This window comes from Pristis pectinata, chromosome 8 (genome assembly GCF_009764475.1).
Source record: "Pristis pectinata isolate sPriPec2 chromosome 8, sPriPec2.1.pri, whole genome shotgun sequence".
In the NCBI taxonomy this organism is placed as follows: domain Eukaryota; kingdom Metazoa; phylum Chordata; class Chondrichthyes; order Rhinopristiformes; family Pristidae; genus Pristis; species Pristis pectinata.
In genome coordinates, this window is record NC_067412.1 from 70,290,582 (window position 1) to 70,317,971 (window position 27,390).

The 27,390-nt window shown below is 40.1% G+C and overlaps 1 protein-coding gene across 5 annotated transcripts in view; it reads right to left on the reverse strand.

Moving 5' to 3' along the window:
• Positions 1–27,390, reverse strand: part of bcorl1 (BCL6 corepressor-like 1) — a 183,144-nt gene that overhangs the window by 151,240 nt on the left and 4,514 nt on the right. Inside the window, exons 1-2 of one of the 5 annotated variants that reach the window (XM_052020784.1) lie at positions 11,898–12,065; positions 6,534–6,621 (exon numbers count right to left, since the gene is read on the reverse strand). The exons of the other annotated variants lie outside the window; for them this stretch is intronic. The gene's annotated coding sequence lies outside the window, so the exon portion shown is untranslated. Of the gene's footprint in view, positions 1–6,533; positions 6,622–11,897; positions 12,066–27,390 lie in introns of those variants that run through there. 5 annotated transcript variants of the gene reach the window in all.

Genomic DNA, 27,390 nt, shown 5'->3' on the forward strand with positions numbered 1-27,390 from the left:
GTGCTGGATGTAATAAAGACTGTCAGCAGTGTATGTATTTAATAGGAACTTAAAGATGAAACAATTGTTAAAAAACAAATCAAACCACCATTCCAAGTACCACACGCATCTGCAAATCTGCAGGTTTAGGCTTAAGCAATTTGTCTATGTTTTCAGCCAATTTTTTAACAAAACATTATCCTTAGTGGATAATATTTGAAAACATTGGTTTTAAGTTTGTATAAGAACAGCCTCAAATCATTTGTAGTCAATGACAAGTGTCAATGCACCGTGATGAAGTTTTGTAAAATATCAGTAGTATCTTCATATAGGATGTCCTGAGAAATGCTGCATTGTTGGAATGCTGTCTTTTGGATTAGATGATAATGCAAGGTCCTTAATTTAATAAACATAATTTAAAAACATTTTTTCTTCATTTTCACATTTATCCTTACAGAGTAACCTAGTTAAGAGTTAGAAGTCTTTTTATCTCTGCTCAATTCCTTCCTCCCCTGACACTTGCTGATCGTGGTGAGCTGCCCCACATTAAGAAAGAGTACTTCACACACCAGCTCACAGAAACAAACTCCACCAGTCTGGTAAATAATGAGCCACTGTCAGACTAACAAATGTTAAAAATATTTTATGCTAGAAAGTAAGCAACAGATGCCAGTAAATCTCAAACATCCCACATAATTCTCAAATGGGGAAATAGGAGGATGGGGAATGGTGTGTGAGGCACTCACAGTAATTTTAGAAAGATGGAAACATATTTACATAGCACCTTCCACAACCATAGGACATCCTTAAGCACTTTCAGCTGATTAAGTACTTTATGTAAAAGTGCAGTAACCAGATTGTGCACCTTAAAATCCCACCAATAGCAATAAGCAGGTAATTTGTTTGAGCAATATCATTTGAAGGATGAATATTGGCTTGGACCCTGGAGAAAACTCCTGTGTTCTTCTTCAATGTTTACATCCCCCTTAAAGGACATTAGAGAGCTTGGGTTATCACCTCATCCAAAACACAACATTCCAAAGAACGCAGCACTTCTCAAGACAACCTAGATTAACATACGACTGATCACTTAGGAGATAAAGCAGTTTATAATATATATATTTCCAGATGACTCAATTGATCAAGATTACAAATCATGAGAGTGGGAGAGGAATTCCTGCAATGGAAACTGTAATGAGCCTGCAATCTGAACACATACCCAATGATGTTGACAAAAGTCATAAAATTGGAGTGTTTTCTTCCTTTGATTATAAGTGATGAGCTACCAGCAATACTTGTGCTACTCATTGGCAGCCTGCTAATTTTAGATGAACTCCATTTAAAGACAGCTTGCACTTAAAGGTAAGTGCACTTTGGCTGCTGTCTTTGGAGTTTGACACAAGAAATAACTAGTCTGGAGGTGGAGAATCAGAAGGGAGCTGTTCTTTCCAGAGAATTCCAAGGCAATTTCCCCATCTCTATCAGACAGTGGTATTGCAACAAGCAAGTGTGAGGAATTACATCAATAATACAAGGGACAGCTGTAAGGAAAGGTGTCTATGTCAGGATTGTTTTCTTTGAAACAGATGAGGCTGAGAGCAACATTAATTGATGTATTTAATATTATGAGACCTAGATATAGTGGATAGGAAGGGAGAATTTCAGTCAGTGTATAGGTCAATCACTAGGAAACACAGAGGAAAGCTGAGGACACATTCTTCACGAGAAGGGTGGTAAGAGTTTGAAACTCAGTAGGTGAAAGGGTGGTGGAAGAATAAACCCTCAAGACGTCTGCAAAGTACTTTGTGCTATAACCTTATACAGTAAAGGTCCAATAATCCAGCACTCTCGAGATTTTGGCAGTGACAGACCAGTGGATTTTCCAGATTATTGGATATTATTCCTACTATTACCCCAACACAAATTTAATTCACTTTTTTCAGATGTTATACATTAGTATTCTAAACTTTCCAATGAATCTGGTGAGTTCAAAGGGAGCCTCAGTGAGATTAAAGAGAACATGGGAAACAGAGTCTCAGTGAGTTTAAAGCAAGTGCAGGAAACTGCATCTGCCAAACCATTGGGATTTCTGAACAATGATATATCAAATTATTGAAGTTTCACGGTGTAAAACTACAGATTAAGATTGGGAATCAGGATTATTCTGCTATTGTCGCTTTATTGAAAACTATTGTCCAAATGCTTTCCTCCTATACCATAAAGCTCTATAATTTTATAAGGCATGCCAGACCCCAGTCTGTCCCCATGGCCATTCAAGTTTTCTTCCCTCAAAAGCCCTTTAATTTTGTTTACAAATTAGTAATCAGCTCTGCTTTCACTGATCTCTTATCCAGCATGTTCCAGGTCATTATCATTTGCTGTGTAAAAAAGTTTTCCCTCACATTCTTGTGGTAACTCTTGCCCAAACCCTTAACTCTGTCCCCCATTTCTTGTTCCATCAGTTTCTGGGAACAGCATTGCTTTATCAACCTTATCTTCATCTGTCATAATCTTCTACACCTTTATCAAATCTCTCTTTGACGTTCAGTGCTCCAAGGACAGAAATTTCCACTTCTCCAACTTAACTTTTGTAGCTAATATCTGTCATCCCTGGAACAATTCTGGAAATCTCACAGGGTCCTTGCTAATTTCAATGTCTTTCAGTCATCGCAGAAGCTCTAGCTTTCAATACCATTCCTTCTCCCTTTCTGAGAATGTCAGTGGCCTGCACAAAAACTCTCTCTTCTTTTAAGGTTTCCCAATGCTCACTTTTTAATCTTTGCTTCCATTCCACCCGTACCAGTTCCCTTTTCAGATTAATAAAACTGGTTCTCTTCCTTTAGAATGTATTTGTCTTTTTCCACAACTATTTAAAATCTCATCATATTCCAATCACTGTTTCCCAAATGCTTTCCTTCTGAAACTTGCTACACTTGCCCCCCCTATTCTATTTCCTAAAATTGGAACCAGTAACACTTATTTTCCACATGGGGCTGGAAATATATTTATCAAGAATGTTCTAATGAAGACATTTCAAGAATTCTTCCACATCCGTCTTTCACATTGTTATTTTCCCACTCCACTGCTGATAATTTCTGTCCACTATTATCATTAAAGTTCTTCCACCTTCCTGCAAATTCCCTACCAATTTGTTATCGACTTCACACTATTTGGCGGACTATAGGTGACCGCCAGAAGCATATCTTCTGTTATATTTTACTTGTTAACAGATCATTTCTGTCTTTTAAACTTTGCCTCTTTCAACTCATTAGATTATTTGTTATGATAATATTGCAAGAATTGTGATGACTTCAGTTTTTCTTTACTTCCTTTCACATTACTGAACCTGCTTTGGCACTGGTGATTATACTGTACAGCTACTAGCTTAAGGCAGCACACATGCTATTAACTCTAGTACTTGGTCGCTGTACTTCTTCAGTCATGATGTCCCAGATTAAGAAAACCTCTCTCCTCTGGCTTCTGGTAGGCAGCAGGATAAATAAGCCACTGAGAGTGAAATTCCTTAACTCTAATTTTAATTAAAAATCATCACAAATAGAAATAGGATTTCCCACTTCATATTTCTGCCTGGAATAATTTTGCATGGTATAGAATAATTCAAATATTCTTTATCACCAGTGACCATGAGGTAGTTGGATTGTCGTAAAACCCAACTAGCTCATTACATTCTTGAGGGTAAGGAAGTATACCTTTCCGCCTGCTCTGGCCTTTATCTGCCTATAATCCCATAACGGGGCTTTTTCTTAACTTCCCTCTGAAATAGACTAGCAAACCAGTAGATTTTATTAAACTTAGCTCCCAGATAGCTGCCACTTTAATTCTCCATCCCATTCTCACTCTGACCTATCTGTGTGGCCTCCTGCACTGTTAGAACAAGGTCCAATACAAGCTTCAGGAACAACACTTCATCGTGTCATTGTCACAGAGAGATAGAGCACAGAAACAGACCCCTTGGTCCCCTGAGTCCACGCTGACCGTCAACCATCCATTTAAACTATTCGTAAAATAATCCTTTTTTTTATTCTCCCCACATTCTCAGCAACTCCCCCCAGATTCTACCACTCACCTGCACACTAGGGGCAATTTAGTGGCCAATTAATCTACCAATCCGCAAGTCTTTAGAATGTGGGAGGGAACCAGAGAACTCGGAGGAAACCCACAGGGAAAACATGCAAAATCTACACAGATAGCACCAGGATCGAACATGGGTGAATGGAGCTGTGATGCAGATGCTCTACCAGTTGTACCACTGTGCCACCCATCTTCTGTATGTGCATGTTACACCCTTCTGGATTCAGTATCAAATTCTCCAACTTTAATTAACTCACCCTTTCTTTCTATCTGTATCACAACTGGCTATTTCTGCTCATCATCCATCAGTGAGTTTCTCCATTTCTCTTTCTATTTGTATAGTCTGGCCTGCTAGGCATGTCCCACAGCCCTGCTATTAGCAATACATAACACACAAAGAAGCATAAATTAATTCTAGCTGCCACATTAACTCATTTGGACTCACCCTAGTAGAGATATTCCCTTTGTTCTATCCATACCTCCTCCACTTTCTCTACGACTGAAAGCTAACTTATTTTCTCTCTGTCAGTTCTAACGAAGAGTCTCAGACCTCAAATGCTGTTTCTCTTTCCACAGGTATTCTGTGACCTGAGTGTTTCCAGCGTTTTCTATTCATATTGTATTAAGTTGGTACTAATTATTCAATAGAAAGACCTATTGCTATCTTCTCGTGCCAACTAAACATGGGCAACAAATACTCACATAATGAGAATTTGTTTTTAAAATCAGGCCCGATTTGCAGAATACACCTGGCTTCAAAAATTTAAAAATATGCAATCCATTGTTTTAAACATGCTGTTGATATGCCCCTTTGTACATGTAGGTTATATCCTCAGTCCTGATGCAGGTTTTCAACCCTAAGTGCCGATAATTCCTTTCCACCTACAGATGCTGCTCGACCCCCTGAGTTCCTCCAGCAGGTTGTTTGTTGCTTGAGGTTATATTCTTATTTGAAGAGCAAATCAAATGCAGTGTTTTATTGTACTACTTTCACTACTTTATTATCCTGGCTGCTGCTGATATTAAAATTACAACTAGCTAAAGTAATTTCATTTCTAGAAGTACTAAGAATTGAAGCAAAATGAATTGAATCACTGAATGTTCTACCTGTAGAGAGTACAGGCCATCCTCAGGTTACCAACCCCTGACTTACAGACACCCATACATGGGTTCCCAAAATATTATTAAATTCAAAAATCTGATGTACATACATACATTCATTCCTATGAACAGCAGAACTAGTTTCCACTCTCTCTACACTTTTAATAATTTTTTTTAATCAATCTTACATGTTCTTGATGCCAATCATTGCAATACTGTGGAAGTATGGTTACCATATCAAGTAATTTTTGTGTATTTTCCAACTAATGGAGAAAATCAACTTAAGGACATCTGTTAAAATGGAATTCATTTGTTACCCGGGGGCAGCCTGTATGTTACACATTTTGACTGACATGCGTTTATTTTATTATTTTTGCTCCTCCCCTCCAATTTCCTTTTCTGCAAGTATTAACCTTTGCTGTGATACAGTTCTACAGGTGATGCCAGTCACCCAAGTGTTCAATCTTCATAAGACCATAAGGCATAGAGCGGAATTAAGCCATTTGGCCCATCGAGTTATATTTGAACACAGTTAGTGAAATAGGCAACACAATTCTGTTTTGATCCAATATCCACTCATAAATCCATAAACCTTCCAGACTGCTGTAAAACCAAATTAGGTCTTTAAAGTCTTAGAGGGAAAGAGATGCATCATGCTTCCCTGGTCTGGCCTATATGCAATTCTAATCCCTTAATGAGGTTGAGCCATGTATCAAATTTTTACTAGGGGTACAAAAGAAAGATCCATTATCACCTTCTTGGCAAACTAGCCATGGGAAATAAATGCCAACCTCAGCAGTAAATCCCACAAAAATGCATAGTTTATAAAATGTCACATCTCAATTTCAGAACACACCTGGCTTCAACAATGAAAGAATATGCAATTTTCTACTGTAAATGTGCTATTCATATGTTCCTCTTATAAACACGGATTATATTCTGTTTTTGAAGAGGAAATCCAGTCCTTTATGCTGTTACTTTCACTGCTTTATATTTATGGCTCATGAAAGTACTGGTTCTGGCTGGGGCAGCAGCCTTCCACCAGCACTTGATAGTAACAGCCTTGCCACTTTCTCAGCAACAGGGCTGATTTTGTGTTCCACTGTGTTTTTGTCAAGTGCTGATGCTTTAAATGTGAGCCCACATAATGAATTTTAGCTTGTTATTCCACTGCTGTTAATTTCAAACCGCTCTCAGAACGGACATCTCCCTAACCATGGAATTCACTTATATCACCCTCACCTTTGAGAAGCTTGGTGGGCTCATTATTTGGCAAATGAACCAAATATCCTTGATTTCTGAATGGCTTAGCACCATACCATTGGATGTAACTAAAAAATCTACTGTCTAAGGTCACATACCTCAAATCAGACGACAATTTTTGTCAGAGGGTCACTTGTTATGAGAAATACAACCATTCTGCCACCTTTTGTCAAAAGGGGAATTTGCCTGCAAGTGAATTGGGAATTTTAGTAGCAAAGAACAATCAATTACCAACCTCAAATCCAGGCAACCAATCCTACCCCCCACCAAACCCTGGCAACTGGACCATGACCCTCCCTCACTCCCCATCAATGCTCCAAATCTTCCTTCGATTCCTCACTGTCGCTTCCAACCCTGTGAAAGAAAAACCTTGAGTGTTTAAGGCATGCAAAGTTGTGAGGCTTGTGCACCACCAAATTTCCCTGGAGCAGGCCCTCGAAGAAAACAGAGACACAAGAGACTGCAGATGCTGGAATCTGAAGCAACACACGAGATGCTGGAGGAACTCAGCAGGTCAGACAGCATCTGTGGAGGGAAATGGACAGTCAACGTTTCAGGTCCCAAAAAGTCAACTGTCCATTTCCCTCCATAGGTGCTGCCTGACCCGCTAAGTTCCTCCAGCATCTTATGTGTTACCTCAAAGAAAATAGCTGGTTTGCTGTGATCCAACTGCTTAACGAGCCTTTGTTACAGTGTCTTCTTCCACCTATCACATGTTGAAATTCAATTTGATCCCATCTCTTTAGTTCACCTGCCTCACCATACATAAACCTCTACAACAGTCGATGATGATTAATATCCCAAAACTCTTTCTTTTTCTCTCTCTCTCCCTCCCTCCCTGCCAAAAAGTTGCTGTCATTCACTTGGAGGAAACGGAGAATGTACCATCTTTAAACAATTTGTTTTAAAATATTGTTCTTCAAGTGGTCATCTTGTTTTGTCACTGTCCCAAAACTAATTATCAATTCCACTTTTTGACATGTGCTTAACAAAGTTTTGGAAATAATTACTGTGAGAAGCAGCAGTTACCAAAAGGGATTCCTTATTCCGTCAGGCATTTTTCACATCACAACTAAACCTGTGCACCCGAGTGAAATTACAATTTTTTTTTCCACAACCTAAAGAATGATCCCATGAGCATATCAAAGAGAAAATATTCGAATTGTACCTTCTGTGGGCAACTATACATACAACTGGAATGCAGAGATCCAAGTCATCTATGACTGACAGCTTTAGAGACCTCCTCTCAATCATTTTGTTTTGAAAATTACTTATTTATCTAGCAGAGTTGATTTTTAGACATAAAATAATGGGGTAGGGCATAGTAAGAAGAGAAAGGAGGTGAAGAATTAAACCCAGCTCAGGAAAGATCAATACACATTCCCCTCTAATGCTGAGTCCACCATCAGAAATGGATGCCCAGAAGTTGGCTTGAGCAACTCCATAGATTTAAGTATTGAGCAGCTCCAAAGACTTATGTGCCATGCACCCCATCTTAAATGAAAAAATCAAATACACTTGGAAATCAGGGACTTCAGGCAAACTGCATCTAGCTGCAAGCAATGCACATCTGAACACCACTTGTATGATTTTCCCCTTTTCGGTGGGATTATGGAAATTTCCACGGATTTTATTTGTACTTGCGCAGATAGTCCATCGTCCTGAACCGGTGAAGCCGCCCTTTGCATGACTTAGAGAAGGTCTGCCTCAGCACGACCCAAGTCCATAGAACCATAGAACCACACAGCACAAAACAGGCCCTTCGGCCCACCGTGTCGTGCCGTCCATCAGACCACCCTCACACTACCTAACCCCTTCCTCCCGCATATCCCTCTATCTCACGTTCCTCCATATTCCTATCCAACAAGCTCTTGCACCTGTTCAATGTATCTGCCTCCACCACCACCCCAGGCAGTGCATTCCATGCACCAACCACTCTTTGGGTGAAAAACCTCCCTCTGACATCTCCCCTGAACCTCCCACCCATAACCTTAAAGCCATGACCTCTCGTCTTGAGCATTGGTGCCCTGGGAAGGAGGCGCTGACTGTCTACTCTATCTATTCCTCTCAATATTTTATATACCTCTATCATGTCTCCACTCATCCTCCTCCTTTCCAGCGAATAAAGCCCTAGCACCTTAAGCCTCTCCTCATATTCAATACCCTCCAATCCAGGCAGCATCCTGGTAAATCTCCTCTGCACCCTCTCCAATGCCTCCACATCCTTCCTATAATGAGGCGACCAGAACTGAACACAGCACTCTAAATGTGGCCTAACTAGAGTTTTGTAAAGCTGCATCATAACCTCGCGGCTCTTAAACTCAATCCCACGACTTTCATATTGGCCTTCTTAACTGCTCTTTCCACCTGTGAGGCAACTTTCAACGAACTGTGAATATGAACCCCCAGATCCCTCTGCTCCTCCACACTGCCAAGTACCTTGCCATTTACCTAGTACTCTGCCCTGGAGTTTGTCCTTCCAAAGTGTACCACCTCACACTTCTCCAGATTGAACTCCATCTGCCACTTGTCAGCCCAGCTCTGCATCCTATCAATATCCCTCTGTAAGCTCCGACAGCCCTCCACACTATCCACAACACCGCCTATCTTAGTGTCGTCCGCAAACTTACTAACCCAGCCCTCCACCCCCTCATCTAAGTCATCTATAAGTATCACAAAAAGTAGAGGTCCCAGAACCGATCCCTGCGGGACACCACTAGTCACTGCCTTCCAATCCGAGGGCACTCCTTCCACCACAACCCTCTGCTTTCTACATGCAAGCCAATTCCTAATCCACACAGCCAAGCTTCCTTGGATCCCTCGGCCTCTGACCTTCTGAAGAAGCCTACCATGAGGAACCTTATCAAATGCCTTACTAAAATCCATGTAAACCACATCCACCACACTGCCCTCATCAATCTTCCTGGTCACCTCCTCAAAGAACTCTATCAGGCTTGTGAGGCAAGATCTTCCCTTCACAAAGCCATGCTGGCTGTCCCTAATCAGTCCATTATTCTCTAGGTGTTCATAAATCCTATCCCTTAGAATCCTTTCTAACAGCTTACCCACCACAGACGTGAGACTCACCGGTCTATAATTCCCTGGCCTATCCCTCTTACCTTTTTTGAACAAGGGGACCACATTCGCAATCCTCCAATCCTCCAGCACCACCCCCGTAGACAACGAGGACTCAAAAGATCCTTACCAGCGGTTCAGCAATCTCCTCCCTAGCCTCTCGAAGCAGCCTGGGGAAAATCCCATCAGGCCCCGGAGATTTATCTGTCTTAATATTATTTAACAACTTCAACACATCCTCCCTCTTGATATCAACAACCTCAAGAACATTACCCCTACCAGCACTCCCTTCCGCATCATCAAGACCCCTCTCCCTGGTGAATACCGAAGAGAAGTACTCATTGAGAACTTCTCCCACTTCCGCCACCTCCAGGCAAATTCTCCCACCTTTGTCCTTAATCAGACCTACCTTCACCCTAGCCATCCTCCTACCCTTCACATACTTGAAAAAGGCCTTGGGATTTTCCTTAACCCTACTAGCCAAAGCCTTTTCATGTCCCCTTCCAGCTCTCCTCAGCCCTTTCTTAAGTTCCTTCCTCACTACCCTATATTCCTCACAGACCCTGTCTGAACCTTGCTGCTTATACCTCACGTATGTTACCTTCTTCTCCCTAACAAGTCGTTCCACCTCTCTCGTCACCCACGGTTCCTTCACCCCGCCATTCCTTCTCTGCCTCACCAGGACATATTTATCCCTAACATCCTGCATAAGATCCTTGAATATCGACCACATCCCCATGGTACATTTTCCTTCAAAAAGGACATCCCAATTTACACTCCCAAGTTCTCTCCTTATAGCCTCGTAGTTCGCCCTTCCCCAATTGAAAAACCTCTTGTCCTCTCTGCACCTGTCCCTGTCCATGACAATTTTAAAGGTTATGGAGCAATGGTCACTGTCCCCCAAATGCTCACCCACCAATAGATCCTTCACCTGTCCCGGTTCATTTCCTAAAACTAGATCTAACATGGCATTCCCTCTAGTCGGCCTGTCAACATACTGCGTCAGGAATCCCTCCTGGACACACTTAACAAATTCTGTCCCATCTAAACCTTTGGCACTAAGCAGGTTCCAGTCTATATTTGGGAAGTTGAAGTCTCCCATTATAACAACCCTGTTATTTCTGCTTCTCTCCAAACACTGCCTGCCAATCTGCTCCTCTATATCTCTACTGCTACCGGGATGCTGGGAATTCTGCAGGCAGCCACTCTTTAACGTATTTATTCAATTCTCCTTTGGAAAACACCCTGAGCCCACCCAGATCCAATCGCCCCTCAAAGCCCAAGTTATTCACACCTGCCCAACCCACGAATCAGGCAATTCAACGTGACACGCTCCCATCTACCAATCTGGTCCACACTATCATGACCACCCATCCACTCCTCCTGATCAATTACCAATATCAGTCCGAGCAACCAATCCTTACCCTGGCAGCTGAACCATGACTCTCCCCACCCACCACCAAATGCACTGAATCTTCTTCCAATTCTTCACCCTCCCCTGATCTTTCTCGTTCTATGAAGGAAAAACCTCAATTGTGCACTACCATATTTCCCAGTGGCAGGCCCTCAAACAAAACAGCTGGTCTGCTGTGATCTGATTGCTTAACATGCCTTTATAGGCATCATTGAATTTCTAGGCTCAATAATTTGTTGGACGCTGACTTAAAAAAGTCTAATCAAGAATATTATTGTTTTTGAAAGAATTAGCCAAATCAGTAAAAGAATCCCAAAACTGAAAAAAAAATGAAAGCAGACTAAGTGATGCAGTTAGTTAGACATTTCATGCCCATTACCTCTAGGACAGACTTAAATCCAGTAGAGACTCATAGGATGATGAAAGATCCCATGTTAACGTGTTTGTCCAGGCCATCTTTTAACATTCAACCAACATCACTAAAAACACACGACCTGGTCATTATCCCTTTGCCAATTGTGAAACCTTGTTGTGCACAAATTAGTGGCTGTGTTTCCCATGTTATAACACTTAAAAAGTACTTCACATACCGTTGAATATTTTCAGACTTTATGGACTTGTAAAAAGTTGTTATACAAATGCAAAATTTTGAATACTTATCAACATCCCGTGGGCCGTGGACATATTTTACTAAATTATCCATAGGTAGCTGACCTTAACTTGTTTTTTCAAACACTGACGGGCAATCTGTGTAAATATATAATTTTCCACTGGGGTACATTAAAGAGTGTTTTGCTCGGTATCTAACTGAGCCAAAGCTAGGCTGTGGGATTTGATGTTGACAAGGGGCCTGACATACAAGATGTGCACAAAATTAATTCTAAACAGATTAGAAATGCACAGCCATTAAGTACCTGAAAAGAAAGGTTATAATTCTGTTCAAAACTCTGGCAGAACTGAAATGTTAACTTACCTTTTCTCTTTCAGGTGCCAAATTGTTCGCTACATATCTTCCGACATTCCAGTGGCATGTGTACTTCAGCTGAAGCACAGGCCTTACAGTAATCAGTTCCTCTAAGTAAAAAATAATTTCAAATTTATTTTTAAAGCTCTGCTTAACTCTGTTACAAAGGTCAGTTTACCCTTATTTCAAAGTGCCATCTTTGATATTTCTTATTTTATTTTTAAGGCAAAAGAGAGTCAAATGACACCAAAGCTCAAGGTGTATTAGCATGACATAATGAATGTTCATGCTCAGAAAATGTTCAGGGAAAGGGGCTTGCTTTTGGCATTTATTAATTCTTTTTGGGAATCTAGAAGGACTAGCCACAAACCACCATTCCCACAATACCAGCCCACACCACCCTCTGCTCTTCCACCATCGCATCACGCTTTGCCTGGCTGGCAGATCCATGTATATGTCAAACCTTCCAGAACTGACAGGCTACAACTAATTATCAGTAAATTAAGGCCCAACCACTAAATAGTGGAGCCTCAAGATTGCGGCCTTCTGCAGGCTATTCAGAATTCAGAATCAGATTTACTGTCACTGACATATGATGTGAAATTTGTTGTTTTGCAGCAGCAGTGGAAAGACATAAAAATCTGTAAATTACAAAAATAAATAGATAGTGCAAAAATAAAGGAATAATGAGGTAGTATTCATGGGTTCAAAGACCATTCAGAAATCTGATGGCTGAGGGAAAGAAGCTGTTCCTGAATCATTGAGTTTGAGTCTTCAGGCTCCTGTACCTCCTCCCAGATGGTAATAACGAGAAGAGGGCATGTCCTGGATGGTGAGCATCCTTAATGATGGGTGCTGCCTTCTTGAGGCATCGCATCTTAAAGATTTCCTCAATGGTGGGGAGGGTTGTGCCCATGATGGAGTCGGCTGAACCGATAACCTTCTGCAGCCTCTTGCAATCCTGTGCATTGGAGGATCCATACCAAGCTGTGATACAATCAGTCAGAATGCTCTCCACCGTACATCTATAGAAATTTATGAGTCTTTGGTGACATACCAAATCTCCTCAAACTTCTAACAAAGTAGAACCGCTGGTGTGCCTTCTTCATGATTGCATCAACACGCTGGGCCCAGATAGATCCTCTGAGATGTTGACGTCCAGGAACTTGAAGCTGCTCACCCTTTCCACTGCTGACCCCTCAATGAGGATTGGTGTGTGTTCCCCCAACTTCCCCTTCCTGAAGTCCACAATCAGTTCCTTGGTCTTACTGACGTTGAGTGCAAGGTTATTGTTGCGACACCACTCAACCAACCGATCTATCTCACTATAAGCCTCCTCATCACCATTCTACCAACAACAGTGGTGTCATTGGTAAATTTATAGATGGTGTTTGAGCTGTGCTTAGCCACACAGTCAAGAGTGCACAAAGACTAGAGCAGTGGGCTAAGCACGCATCCTTGAGGTGCACCTGTGTTGATGTCAGTGAGGAGGAAATGTTACTACCAATCCGCACTGACTGTCATCTCCCTGTAAGGAAGTCAAGCGTCCAGTTGCAGAGAGAGGTACAGAGGCCCAAGTTTTGAAGCTTGGGCATTAGTACTAGGGAATGATGGTGATGAATGCCAAGCTGTAATCGATAAACAATAGTCTGACGTATGTCTTGCAATTGCCTAGGTGCTCCAAAGCAGAGTGGAGAGCCAGTGAGATTGCGTCTCCTGTATACCTGTTGTGGTGGTAGGCGAATTGCAGTGGGTCCAGGTCCTTGCTCAGGCAGGAGTTAATTCTAGCCAGAACCAACCTCTGGAAGCACTTTGTCACAGTGGATGTGAGTGCCACCAGGTGATAGTCATTGTAGCAGCTTACCCTGCTCTTCTTGGGCAGGCTATCAGCACAAACTGCTGGCCTAGCACTCATTTTGAATAATGGAGCAACTTATCAAGTAAGGAATAAAAGTATTTTGTAAACTTCCACCAAGCCAATAAAAAAGCAATTTCTCAGTTTTGATTGAACATGCAATATTTTATTTTAAAGAGGTCCAGTGGGAAAATCTAGAAGAACCAGACTGTCACAATATAAAATAGGATGAGGGATATTGATCTGTGTCATGCATTGTTTAGTTCCCTGTTACAACACCCTTTTTCCCTAACCAAAAACCCATTGACTTTTTTTCTTATTTAGCAAGTTCTTAATAACAGTCCTACGGTTTCCTGTCACTAGCTTGAATTTCCCTGCCTCCCTAGTTCTGCAACTACTGTTGAATTTGAAATTGCATCCAATATTTCATTTTCTAAGCAATTATTTATCATATATATTGCTGTAATATTATGTCTCAACTGCATCCTTTCAAGTTTATCCAAGTTTTTCTAAGTTCTCTAAATTAGGATTGATCTTGGTATAAGTTAGCCAAACACGTCAGATATTTGTACCTTTCACTGAAATAAGCGGAGTACTGCACTTGTCCCACTGTGTATTCTTTTGTTGTGTGTGATATCACAAGTAATAAACTGATTAAGAACTACTATAAATACTTCAGAAATTTCTTCCATTCTATAAATGACCCCCTGCCTGTACTTGGCAAAAATGTGAAACAAATAGATACTTAATCTGAAGTGGCCAACATATATCATAAATTATAGACCAAGTGAAATATGCCAGCATCTTACTTTAACTTAACTTTTTTAGGCAAGAGGCCCCTGGAATCAGATGTGGTTTTTGACCATGCACAATAGTCTCCACTACAGGCTTGACTAAAAAGTTGATATTAGTGTAAGAATAAGAAAAACACTATATATTTTTTAAATGTTATGAGATTGGGTAATGTTGATGTTCAAAGAGACCTAGATATGCTTGTTCACAAGTCACTGGTGGGCAACATGCAGGTGTAGCAAGCAATTATGAAGGCAAATGGTTTGTTAACCTTAATTATGAGAGGATATAAATACAAAAGTAAAGACATTTTACTGCAATTACATGGGGTCTGGGTGAGACTGTAACTGAAGTATTGTTTACACCTTTAGTCTCCTTAACCGAAAAAGAATATTCTTGCCAAAGTAAGAGTGCAACAAAGATTCACTAGATTGATTCCAGGGATGGAGAGTTGCTGTGTGAGGAGAGACTGAGTCGACTGAGACTGTGTTCTCTGTAGCTTAAAAGGAGGAGACCTCACTGAAACTTACAAAATTCTTATGGAACTTGATGTGCAGAGTTTTGCAGGGAGGATGTTTCTCCTGACCAAGGAGTCTAGAACAAGGGGACATATTCTCAGAATATGGAATAGACCAATTAGAAATGAAATAAGGGTAAATTGCTACGCAGAGGTGCTGAATCTTCAGAATTTTCTATCCAAAAGAGTTGTGGAGGCTGAGTCATTGATTCAAAACAGAGATCAATGTATTTCTGAATATTACGGGAACCAATAGATATGGGAATAATGCATGTAAACAGCATGGAGGTAGGAGACCAGCTGTAATCTTAGTGAATGGCAGAGGAGGCTTCAAGGCCAAATGGGCTACACCTCCTCCTATTTTTAATGTCCTTATGTTCCTATATTAAGGAAACCTCATCAAATTCAGATCTGAAATGGAGCAATGGTTCTCACTGTGAACCAGTACTTCAAGGACTCCCATTTGGCTGGACATCACACTGGGAAGTTGCCACTGCTCAAGTAACTCCTGAATATATGTACAGTTACTGTCCATTGCCACATTAAAGAACCGGACTTTGCATCACTTATATGCACAATGCTTGACTATAAGAAGATTTCTATTCCACTGTGCCACAGAAAACTGGTGTGAGTCCCCTGCACTTTGTCATGGTATATTGGTAAATTCGTTTACTATTGTCACATGTACCAAGGTACAGTGAAGAACTTGACTTGTATACCATCGATACAGATGGGCAGGATTCAATCAATGTGCTTCTAGAATGGTTCCCACAAACTAAACCTTGGCAGATAGATTTTGGAATGGTTCCCAAGAATTGGAAGGTGGCAAATGTAACTGCATTTTTTAACAGAAGTGGAAGAAAGAAAACTATAGGCCTAGTTAGCCTGGTATCAGTAGTAGGGAAAATACTAGAATCTATTACCAAGGAAATGGTAACAGAGCACTTGAAAAATATTAATTGGATTGTGCAGTATCAATATTGATTTATGAAAAGAAACCACGTCTGTAAATCTGTTAGAGTTTTTTGAGGTAGTAGATATCAGAAATGATATGGGGAAGCAGTAGATATGGTACATTTGGACTTTAAGAAGACATCTGCCACACAAGAGGCTTTGGGATTAATATATGGTTATGAATTGAGAATTGGTTAATATACAAGAAACTGAGAGCAGGAATAAATGGGTCATTATTGGGTTGGGGAGCTGTGACAAGTGGGTACCACATGGATCAGTACTGGGGCTCCAGATGTTCATATTCTGTAACAATGATTTGGAAGAGAGGACCAAGTGTCATATATCCAAGTTTGTTATCGTTAAGAAGTTGGGTGGCAGTGTGGATTGTGAGCAGGACTGAGGGAAGCTGCAGGGGGATGTAGAAAGGCAAATTGAATGGGTAAGGACAAGGCAGATGGAAGATAATATGGAGAAATCTGAGCTTATCAACTCTGGTCAACCAGAAAACTTAAGTTTTTGTTAAATGGCAAGAGACTGAAAGATGTTGGTGTTCAGAGCGAGTCCTTGTACACAAATCACAGAAGGTTAACATGAAGGTACAGCAAGCAATTCAGGGCAGCACAGTAGCACAGCAGTTAGCGTAACGCTATTACAGAGCCAGCGATTGAGATTCAACTCCCGCCACTGTCTGTAAAGAGTTTGTACATTCTCTCTGTGACTGCTTGGCTTTCCTCCGGGTGCTCCGGTTTCCTCCCACATTCCAAAGACGTACAGGTTAGTAGGTTAACATGGGTGTAATCGGGTGGCGCGGGGTCGTTGGGCCAGAAGGAGCTGTTACCACGCTGTATAAATAAAGTTTTAAAAAGTAGGAAGGCAAACAGTATGTTGTCTTTTTTGCAAGAGTATTTGTGTATAAATCTAAATGTCTTACTGTAATCATACAAGGTCCCAGTGATATCTTACCTGGAATACTGTGCACTTTGGTCTCCCTACCTCAGGAAAGGTATACTTGCAACAGAGAGCAATGAGGTTTCACCAGACAGATTTCTGGGATGGGGGAACAGTCTCACAAAAATTGATTAAGCAGAGTGGACCTACACTGTCTTGAAATTAGAAGTGTGAGTTTATCTCATTAAAACATGTAAAATTCTTAAAGGGGTTTATGTGATAGCTGCAAGAATAATATTTCCCCCCTAGCTGGGACATCATGATCTCAAAATAAGGGGCCAGCCATTCAGGACTGAAATGAGGAGAAATTTCTTCACCCAAAGATAATAGATCTTTGCAATTTGCAAGAGCGCTGTAGATGCCCAGTTACTGACTATAGTCAAGGCAAAGATTGAGTGATGTTTGGGTATTAAGGGGACCAAGGGATATGGCATTAATGCAGGAAAGTGGCTCAGAGGTATAAGGTCAGCCAAGATCTTACTGAATGGCGGATAAGGCATGAGGGGTCAAATGGCCTACCCCCGCTTCTGTGTATGTTCTTATAATCTTATAAGAATTACTAGCCAATTATTCTAAAATTGATCAATTACTTAAACAGATCAATATGTCAAAACATTAAACAGAACTTGTATTGATAATGTGGGTTTGTTTACTTATGAAAGGTTCAACAACTTTACGAGTAGCTCTATTATTTTAAGTGAACCAAAACATTTTTCTACTCTTAAACCTGAACAGAGAAATCTATGCTGACACTTCTCCACAGTACCGAAGGAGTCCAGCACTATTTGTGGCACTATCTTCATATGACATCAGCTGTCTCAGGTGGACATTAAGGACCAATAATACTATTCCAAAAGGTAGGAGAGTCATTCCAAGTGTCCTACCTAATATTTATCCCTCTAATACCACCTGAATAGTGAAATCTGGTCATTATCAAATTGCTGTTTGTGGGAGTTTACTGGGTACAAGGTAGCTGTCATGTTTCCTGCATTTTAACAGTGACTGTATTTCATGAACTACTTCATTATCTATAAAGCACTTTGTGATATCCTGCATTGATAAAAAGCACTAAATAAATGTAAGTCTTTCTTTCCTTCACCTGCCAATCATGCCAAGTCATGCACTCTGGCAAGCAGAACACCTGTGCTCTGACATGCACTAACAGCATTTTAATCCTTCTGTTTCTTTCTGTCAGCCTGTCAGTAAAAGGCAGCACTGGCCATTAAACTGTAGTTCTGCAGATCGGCAGCATCACAATTTGTTTCCAATGCACTGGTCCCTTTTAGCCAATAATGAGCAGGTCATTTAGAGTTCTCACAATAATCCGCAATGGTGCAAGGGAAATAAAGGTCCATTAATTATCATCATTGATGATTTGCTTCCACTCCAGATCCATATGATCTAAGGTGGCTGACATGACCAATGTAACACTCACAGAGTGTGCCACAGCTGGGGCAGAATGGGCTTGATGGGCCAGGTGGTTGAGTAGTTTTGAAGGGTGCTGTGCCCCTTCCCCTATCTGCTCTCAACTTCCAACTGCTACTGATGAAGGAATTTGAGGTTATCAGTGGCACCTTGAATACTTTTTCCACATGAGTGGTAATGTCCAAGGAACTCCCACGTGTTTGTGAAGATGTCACATTTTTTCGAGAAAGCTTCGAAAGCACCCTCAAATCGATTCTTCTGACCAATTGGCAATCTCTTACCGGTGTGGACCTCAGAGTGATATCTGTTTCTGGAGTTTGACATGGGTCTTGTGTATGACATTGCCTGCCCATTGGAGTTGATTGATTGCCAATTATTGCAATTTTACTGAAAACTAAAACATGAAAAATCAGATTTTTGGCAAACTGGGGCTCTTACTGGCCAAAGCTGATGATTCTTACTTGAGGTTATGGATTACTACTTAGGGCAGTATGAGCCTATTCACAAGCAATCTTTAGGCAATGAAACAGCCGTACTGATCTTCCAGATGAACTAAAAGGATGTAGGGACAGTTAAATTAGGGATCATTTCTCTAACAAATGTGTTCAAGTGTTCTTTAAAAAAATGAAGGTACAGCTTAACATCATTTAAAAATAAACAAAAATAATGAATGCTTGCATCTTTAAAGGAATTACTCCCAGTCTCTAATTCACACAAAGCAAAGGTAATGTTGTTCTCTGTGCTTTGGCCTAAATATGAGGCATATTACTGAAATAGTAAAATACAGCTGGTAGCTTGGCACATGGCATCTCAATCTGCGGCTGGTGGCTCTGTAATGAGTAACAGGAAATTTGTAAAATGGCAGATAATTGATATAACCTGACTTAATCCATCACTCCATGTCAGAAGTACCACCAGCCTCACCAATTATATTCATAGATCAGGTAAGTTAGTGGTAGGTTCATTGTGAGGTTTCCCCCCACAATGGAAAACCTGCTGATATTCTACTCAGTTAACATCCCATGCAGAAGTGCCAGACATTATAACTCACACTTACCCAATGTGAAAGAGAGATTTGACCACAGCTTCCAGAGTCCCCATCAAACAAATAATGTGAACTAATGCAGGAGCAATACCACTTATTGCTGGCTTTCTCTTTGCAGGACATGGAACCAGCATATCAGCACAAGACTTAAAGCCCTGGAGCTATTTAAAGGCGCAGTTAACCACCAAGCAGATTTGTATACATTGGGTCAACATTTCTTGTTCTGTAACTATGATGTGCAATCTGCAGGGAGGCAAATGAACCTTTAAGTTCTCCACAGCAGCAATGGTGATGCTAATGAACAACATCAGCAGAGAACAGAGGCTCTGTCTGGGGCGAGGCATCAACAGACCCCAGTAGAAACAGTTGAGCAGGTAGAAGAGACAATTGGTGCAAATAGGAAAATTCCAAACAAAGGCAACATAGTGAAGAAAAAAGTTTAATATTTTTACCAGGTTTGCTTAAGGATCAGACATGCAGTCCAAAAACTACAGTAACTTTCCTTCAACCTATTTACGTTTCTCTTCATTTGTGTCCCTTCCAGCTTTCCATTGACCATGTTTTCTTCACACAACTTTCGTCCTATTGGTGTATGCATTCGGATTACTAACTGACAGCTGTTATTTTTAAATCAGATTCATGACAACTAAAATCAATACCTTCTTCCTGCATTAAAAAAAAGTAAGCAGCCCATAACTACATCCAAATCTCCAATTTCTCACCTTCTCTTGAAAGAATGTTCAAGTCCCGAGCAGGAGGCCGTTGAATGTGACAGATATGACAGATATGGAAAGAAGGTTCAAGTCATTAACATTTTATTTCTCTTTCTTCTCAACTACTGCAGCAATATCACTCCAAGGTAAACATAATCTCAAAACCCCAGTGCATTCTTTCTTCTGAAAATAACATTAACTCTGCTTCTCAGAAACCCATTCTACTTTTTCTTCATATTTCTGTTCTCTGGATATGCCAGATAAAGCATGAATTAGACACTAGTCTCTACCTTACAAACTCCATGGTCATTGTGCTTGGGCAATGCAATTGAGGCAGCATAATTGAACACAAAAAACTAAGTATGAGGCAAAATGGACAACAGGTTGCTAATAGGAGGTTCAAAGTAAGAAGAATCTAAATTCCATATGTCCTGCTTTCAAGAATGTTTCAATTACATACATGCAGTACATAGGGGCTATGTGCTGCACAAATCCATTAGCTATTGAAGTATCTCTATACAAAGCCAAGCATGCACTTTCTAACAGTTCCCTCACCCCACCATAGGCGACAGTGATCCTATAACTAATCACTGTTTAGGCTGCGTCAGGTGGTCATACTTGTCTCTTTTTATGGGCAGTCTGAAAGGTGAATGCTACAGTTTTTGCCCTGTCCATTCTATTGTGCAAGGCTAGTTGGGCAACCATCAATGGGAATGCCAGTTTATAGTTTCAGAAACTGGTTGTTATGCCAGTTCTTTCGAATATCACACAGAAGTAAATGGTAAACATTAGCAATAGAGAGAAAAAAAACAAATGGCAGAGTAACATTTGATTTGGTAGCATCCACATATGTAGATTCCAGTAGCTTTATTTCTACTTAACATAGTTCCAAACAAAATGTATGGTAGTTTTATCGATGCACCATAGAAAGCATCCTATCTGCATGTATCACAGCTTGGTATGGCAACTGCTCTGCCCAGGACCGCAAGAAACTGCAGAGAGTTGTGGACACAGCCCAGCGCATCACGGACACCAGCCTCCCCTCCTTGGACTCTGTCTTTACCTCTCGCTGTCTTGGTGAAGCAGCCAGCATAATCTAGACCCCACCCAACTGGGTCATCCTCTCTTCTCTCCTCTTCCATCAGGTAGAAGATACAGGAGCCTGAGGGCTTGTACCACCAGACTTATGGACAGCTTCTACCCCACTGTGATAAGACTATCGAATGGTTCCCTTATGCGATGAGATGGACTATGACCTCATGAGCTACCTTGTTGTGACCTTACACCTTATTGCACTGCACTTTCTCCGCAGCTGTGAGACTTTACTCTGTACTATTATTGTTTTTACCTGTACTACATCAATGCACTGTACTAACCCAATGTAAATGCACTGTGTAATGAATTGACCTGTACGATCGGTAGGCAAGCCAAGTTTTTCACTGTACCTCATTATAAGTGACAATAATAAACCAATTTCAATCATAAGTGATTGCCAATGAGATCAAAATAATCAAAAATGGCTGGTCAGGTATCTTAACCAGTCACTAAATTTGTGCAAAATGCATCGCCTACAAAACTGAATGTAGATGCAAGGTTACCACTGCTGTCCTGTTAGTTAGCCTTACACAATAGAAAGGGCAGGGCAAAAACTGTAGCATTCAACCTTTCAGACTTGCACGTAAAAAGTGTCAAGTGTGAGCACCTGACACAGCCACCAAACAGTGAGTGGGTATCACTATACACCTGTCTTAACGAAAGGAGAATTGGGAGATGGAAGCTGATTTCTTTGTCAGTGTCAGTACCAGCCTGTTTCCTCTCAGTGTTACCTCAGTAATACACAATCCTGTGTCACTGTTGATGGGATCAAAGTTAAAAAGGGGTCATTTGTGCAAATTTACAATAATGAAACAGCAATGAAACGTGCACCAAATAATGACCTGACAATACCTAAACATTTACCTCATTGACTTGATTTATTCATGAAAGTATACTTTTCTATATCTAGCCAGAATAAAAATGATACTACAGTGCAAAATTTAATTATAAGTTACATCTTCAGATTTTTTTTAGCATTGTTAACCCCTCTAATCTATTAAATGCAATTAAATGTTTTTAACACATGCAATCCTGCTAAGAGACCTCAGTTAAATGTCCTATATTACTGACTTCAGGAAGGGGAAGGAGAGCAAACATGCACCAGTCTGCATTGGTGGATCAGCGGTGGAGAGTCAGCAGCTTTAAATTCCTGGGTGTGAACATATTGGATGACCTGTCTTGGGCCCAGCACATACATGCAATCACAAGGAAGGCGTGCCAGCATCTTTACTTTCTTAGAAGGTTAAGGAGGTTCAGCATGTCACCAAACACTCTAAAAACAAATCTATAGATGTACTGTTGAAAGTATCCTGACTGGTTGCATCATGGTCCAGGTATGGCAATTCCAATGTGCAGGACCATAAAAAGTGCAGAGAGTAGTGGACTTTCAGATATTGACACCAATTTCACTTGATGTGAAACGATTTTCCTGATACAAAGATATTGCCTGCTTTCCAAATGATTGACCACAGCTTTACAGCCAGCTTGTCATTCCAGAAATCTGCAACCCTTCCTCACTTATACATATCCTGATGGCTTATATCATTATTTCCTTTGGCAACAAATGGAGACAAAGATAATTTGAAAGCAAAAAAAAATGCAGATTCATGAAATCCAAAATAAAATTAGAAAACGCTGGAAATGTTCAGAAGGTTAGATAGCATCGCAGAGAAAGAAATAGCGTCAATGTTTCAGGTTGTTGACCCTCCATGAGAACTCCAAAAAAAGTCAGAAATCAAACATTCTTTGTTATGGAGATGGTGGGAGGGGGAATTGTGGAGAGGTCGAAGAGCAAGCCTGTGATCGGGATAAAGTCCAAGAAAGACTCAATGACACAAATAATGCTGAAAGCTTGTTAATTGTTTTATCATCTTTTCTCAGCAAGCAACACCACCACCAATTGGTGTTTGGGATTTGCCTAGCAACCATGTGACTGCACTATTCTCAAGAACAAAGTCACAATCTACCTCATTCTCAGAATGCTTGTCTTAGGATCCTTGCAGGCTGTCTCTGTTGAAATATGTCACAGATGATGCTTTGATGAGGATCCTGATGAAATAAGCCAGGAAGAGGGTGACTGGGATCCCAGTCTGGTTCAATTGGAGGTTTGTTTGGCATAGACCAGAAGGTTGATGTGCCTGACCCTTTAAATTATGTTCAATTTGAACCTTCACTGTAATTAAGAGCTAGTTTTTTCCGTGAGAGAATAGCACCAGCCATGTTTCAGAAACAACTTTTGGACTTTACATTATGATCGAGAAAAATTGGGTGAGCTGGACACAAGGAAAATAGAATTAAAGTACGCAAATTCCTTGCACCAGAAGTCCATTCTTACTCACAACTAGCTCTAACTCATTCAGGAATGTGTACAAGGTTGGTTAATGCTCTGATAAAGCATTAATCTATGCAATATTGCTTTTTTGGTGTTCTTGGGCAAACAGTTTAAAACAACCCGGCATACAAAAACATACTTTGTTTTGAATTCATGGCTAGTTGACTCTCACTTATTTTTTTAAATAATTGATGAAGGAAGTAAAATTCACTTTAGGACCAGTATTGCAGGTTGTCTGAAAATATGGAAATAATTTGAATTTTAACTATTGAAGAAAATGCTTAAATAATAAGTAATAATAATTAATTCCTTTAAAAAATAGCATTTGAAACAAACTCTGGAAACCTAGAATTGAGTATTAAATTGTGTCCTGTGTATTGTTTAAATTTTGGTGACCATTATTAAATGATTTTGCTTTCACTATTATACTTTACCCTTCAAAAAGTACCTGCAATCAATTGCGAGTTACCGAGCTGTTTCTAATGATGGTGTGATTTGTGTTTTCATGTTGCTATGGCGATATGATGGGACATTTTATTTTCCTCCTCCTTATTTTCCCACATTTCCTCCTCATTCTTATGAACATACCGACTCCCTGCTGTTTAGGATTCTACAGGCACTAAATGTCCTCCTGTATACTGTTGCTGTGACTGAACTATAGTAAGTGCCATCAGGCAATTCATTCCCGGGGAGCATCACAATCCATGTCCTGTTCACATTCAATAATTGCACATGTGCACTTCAATCAGCCATCATTGAAAAGAGTAATGTTTTAGGTGTATATTTTGCAAAAAGTGAATCTGTGCGAAACGTGAATTGTGGAATCCACTCACATACCCAGAGTTACCATTAGACATATTTAGCAAACTGGTATCAATATGCCATCGGAGGATAAAAATAATAATTATACTTAAACCAATGCACGTTAATGTTTGACTATGCTGCTTCAGTATTTCTATTACTTTATCATCTCAAATAGCCCCACTTCAATCATATAGTGACAGACATCCAGAATTTCACCCTAACATTACAAAGTGCTAAGTATTTTCTCTAGAAGGATAACATCAGTAAATCTATTGTTGGTTGTATTTCACTGTTCAAATTGACATGACACAGAATTTTCAAATGGATGATAGTACGTTTTTCTGTAGAATTGTGGTAAAAATTATACTGAAAAATGCATAAATGCATGTGTCTGCTGTTTCACAATACTGAAATGTTAATGATGATATTTATCTTTGAACAGGACATTACCAACTTAACATACAGTTGTGCATTTTGGAGAGTGACTCGTGATATGTAACACAACTGATTTTTCCTCAATATGGGACAGGGAGTTTGTATGCTGGTATCACTTATTTAATGAAGACAAAACACTGTTAAGTTATAACATGCATTTCTGCAATAAACTCTATAATGCAGCACCAGCAAAGCAATATCTTCTATATATCATTTATTCCTGCTGACAATATGCAAAAGGTAATTGGAAAACATGTAAGTTTTAAATAATGATGTTATGTTGAACTCTTTTAATAGTTGCTGGGAAGGTACAGGGTGTTAAAGAGCCAAGAAGGCAAGGAAATAACTAATGCTATTTTCCTTCCTATGTCAAAATTGAGGTGGCTGCTTACATTGGATGCCACAATTGGCTTGGACAAACCCGAATTGGGAGAAGTAAAGGTAACTATAAATAGAATGATACTCCTATTTGCTATTCAGTATCGCTCCTGAAAAGATACATTTGAGGGTCCACAATGAGGACTAGATTTTCAAATAACCTACAAATACCTACTTTGAAAGCTCACACTAAATGACTGGATACTTGATGGCATTTGAAACTATATTCAAACAGAAGTCAATACTTAACGTGGGACTGGGGAGATGGTTCACATGCAGAACAGTATTATCTCTCGATGGGAAGAACTTGGAAGGACTGAATGTTGGCAAGACCAAAAGGAGATCAGGAATTCATCCTCATCCATTTGGCAAATTCATCACCTGCAGTATGGTGTATGGTTAAAAATAACACAATTTTCATTTTGCATTGGTATGTAATACTTATTGTAAAATAAACAAATGCACCACATCTTAAGCAAGACCCTTTAACAATGGGTGAAAGAAATTCAGCACAAATCAGTTAGTTTCACAACCTCAATTACAAAAAAAAATACAAGATGTAGGTACATTGAGCAAGGGATGAGGGACTACTTGAAATGTAAAGGGAAGGCAGGAACGAAGTTATATTAGCTTAATTATTCTGCAGCTAGAGCTTATTCATAATAATAATACTCACGCTATATGTTGAGAAAATAATTATAATCTCCTTCACAAAAGGCAACCATCCTGCCAGAGGCACAGAAGCAGAGACCTGGATGTTTTTAAACATACTAGAAAAATACAAGAGCAACCAAAAATAAAATAGGGAGCACTGGCTTAACTTTAATTATGCATTTTATGGTAAAAAAAAACAAGACATCAATATAGTATAGTTGTAAACTGGCTTTATTGAAAGCTAACAGATTATACCTTAAACCACACAGAAGGCCAAAGTTAGCTGATGGAACAACGTATAGGAAGGCCTGAGTGCAATAATGGGCAGAATCTCATAAGAGATTGTATGGGGGAAGGCTGCAAAGGAAACCATTTCTGGTAGCAGACAAACATCCAACACTGATTAAAGTACAATGAAAGACAGGAGCAAAAGTGGACATGCAATGCACTGCTTACAATATTACCCTAATGGTGTTTTAAATATTTTCTATATAGAAAACCTATCATGAAGGCTGTACTTCTAAAGCTCAATAGAAATATCTTGAGCCATGTGACCTATTTTGTATTTCCATTACCATTTTACAGGATTGAAAAGCTGCATGACAAACTTTGCTCTAATGAAAGTCTTTCCTCAATGATGCAATATCTGCATGCCATGTTCTCAAGTATGAAGTTAAGGCTACCATACTGCTAGGGCACTCTGCATCCAACAATGAAGGCCCAAAGCTTAATTATCCCCAGAGGCTAGACACAAACTGATTGTGATCAAATACAGTCCTCCTTTCCATGCTCCAAATAAAGTCTTCTCAATTATAAATGCCAGATCCAGCTCATTCACAACATGCTGTCTTCTGCTCACAGTCAGAATACCACATACTACGTGCTCATACTGCTTTCAAATGATGTGGTAAAGTCACCTCAATGTGGCACGAGGGCAGGGGTATTGTGGTTAAGTGGATATATAATTAGACAGTAATCCAGTCAATGACAGTTATGGTCCTATCCAGGAAGCTTACAATTGAAAGTTTGAAGTGAAATTTAGCAATCTAGTTATAAAAATCATGTATCAGTAAAAATGACAATGAAACTGTCATAAAGATGCAGCGAGACCACTAATATCCTTTGCAAGCATGACGTCAAGATTGGTAACAGCATGAGACTGAACAAGACAAAGAGATGGTAGGAGCCAGTGGCATGAGAGTAGACCCTATGGTGGAGGTTGATATCTTACAGGAGGAAATTTTTGCTCATCCACTGCTTGATGTTGATCAAGCAGTGTAAAGCTTCAGAGACGGTGGAGGAGTCGAGAGAGATGATGATGGGGCAGAGTTGGATTTCTTTCACACGCTAATGGACAATGACACTACCTTTAAATTATGTCAACAATTGATAGCATGTAGAGCCCAAGATAACTCCTTGGAGCTCATCAGAAATAACAGTCCAAGGTGTAAAAATAAGCCAACAATCTGGCTACAATTGGAGAGATAAGAATGAAACAAGGAGAGTGCAGTCCCACCAATCTAGACAATGGAAAAAAAACACTGGAGGAGGTTGA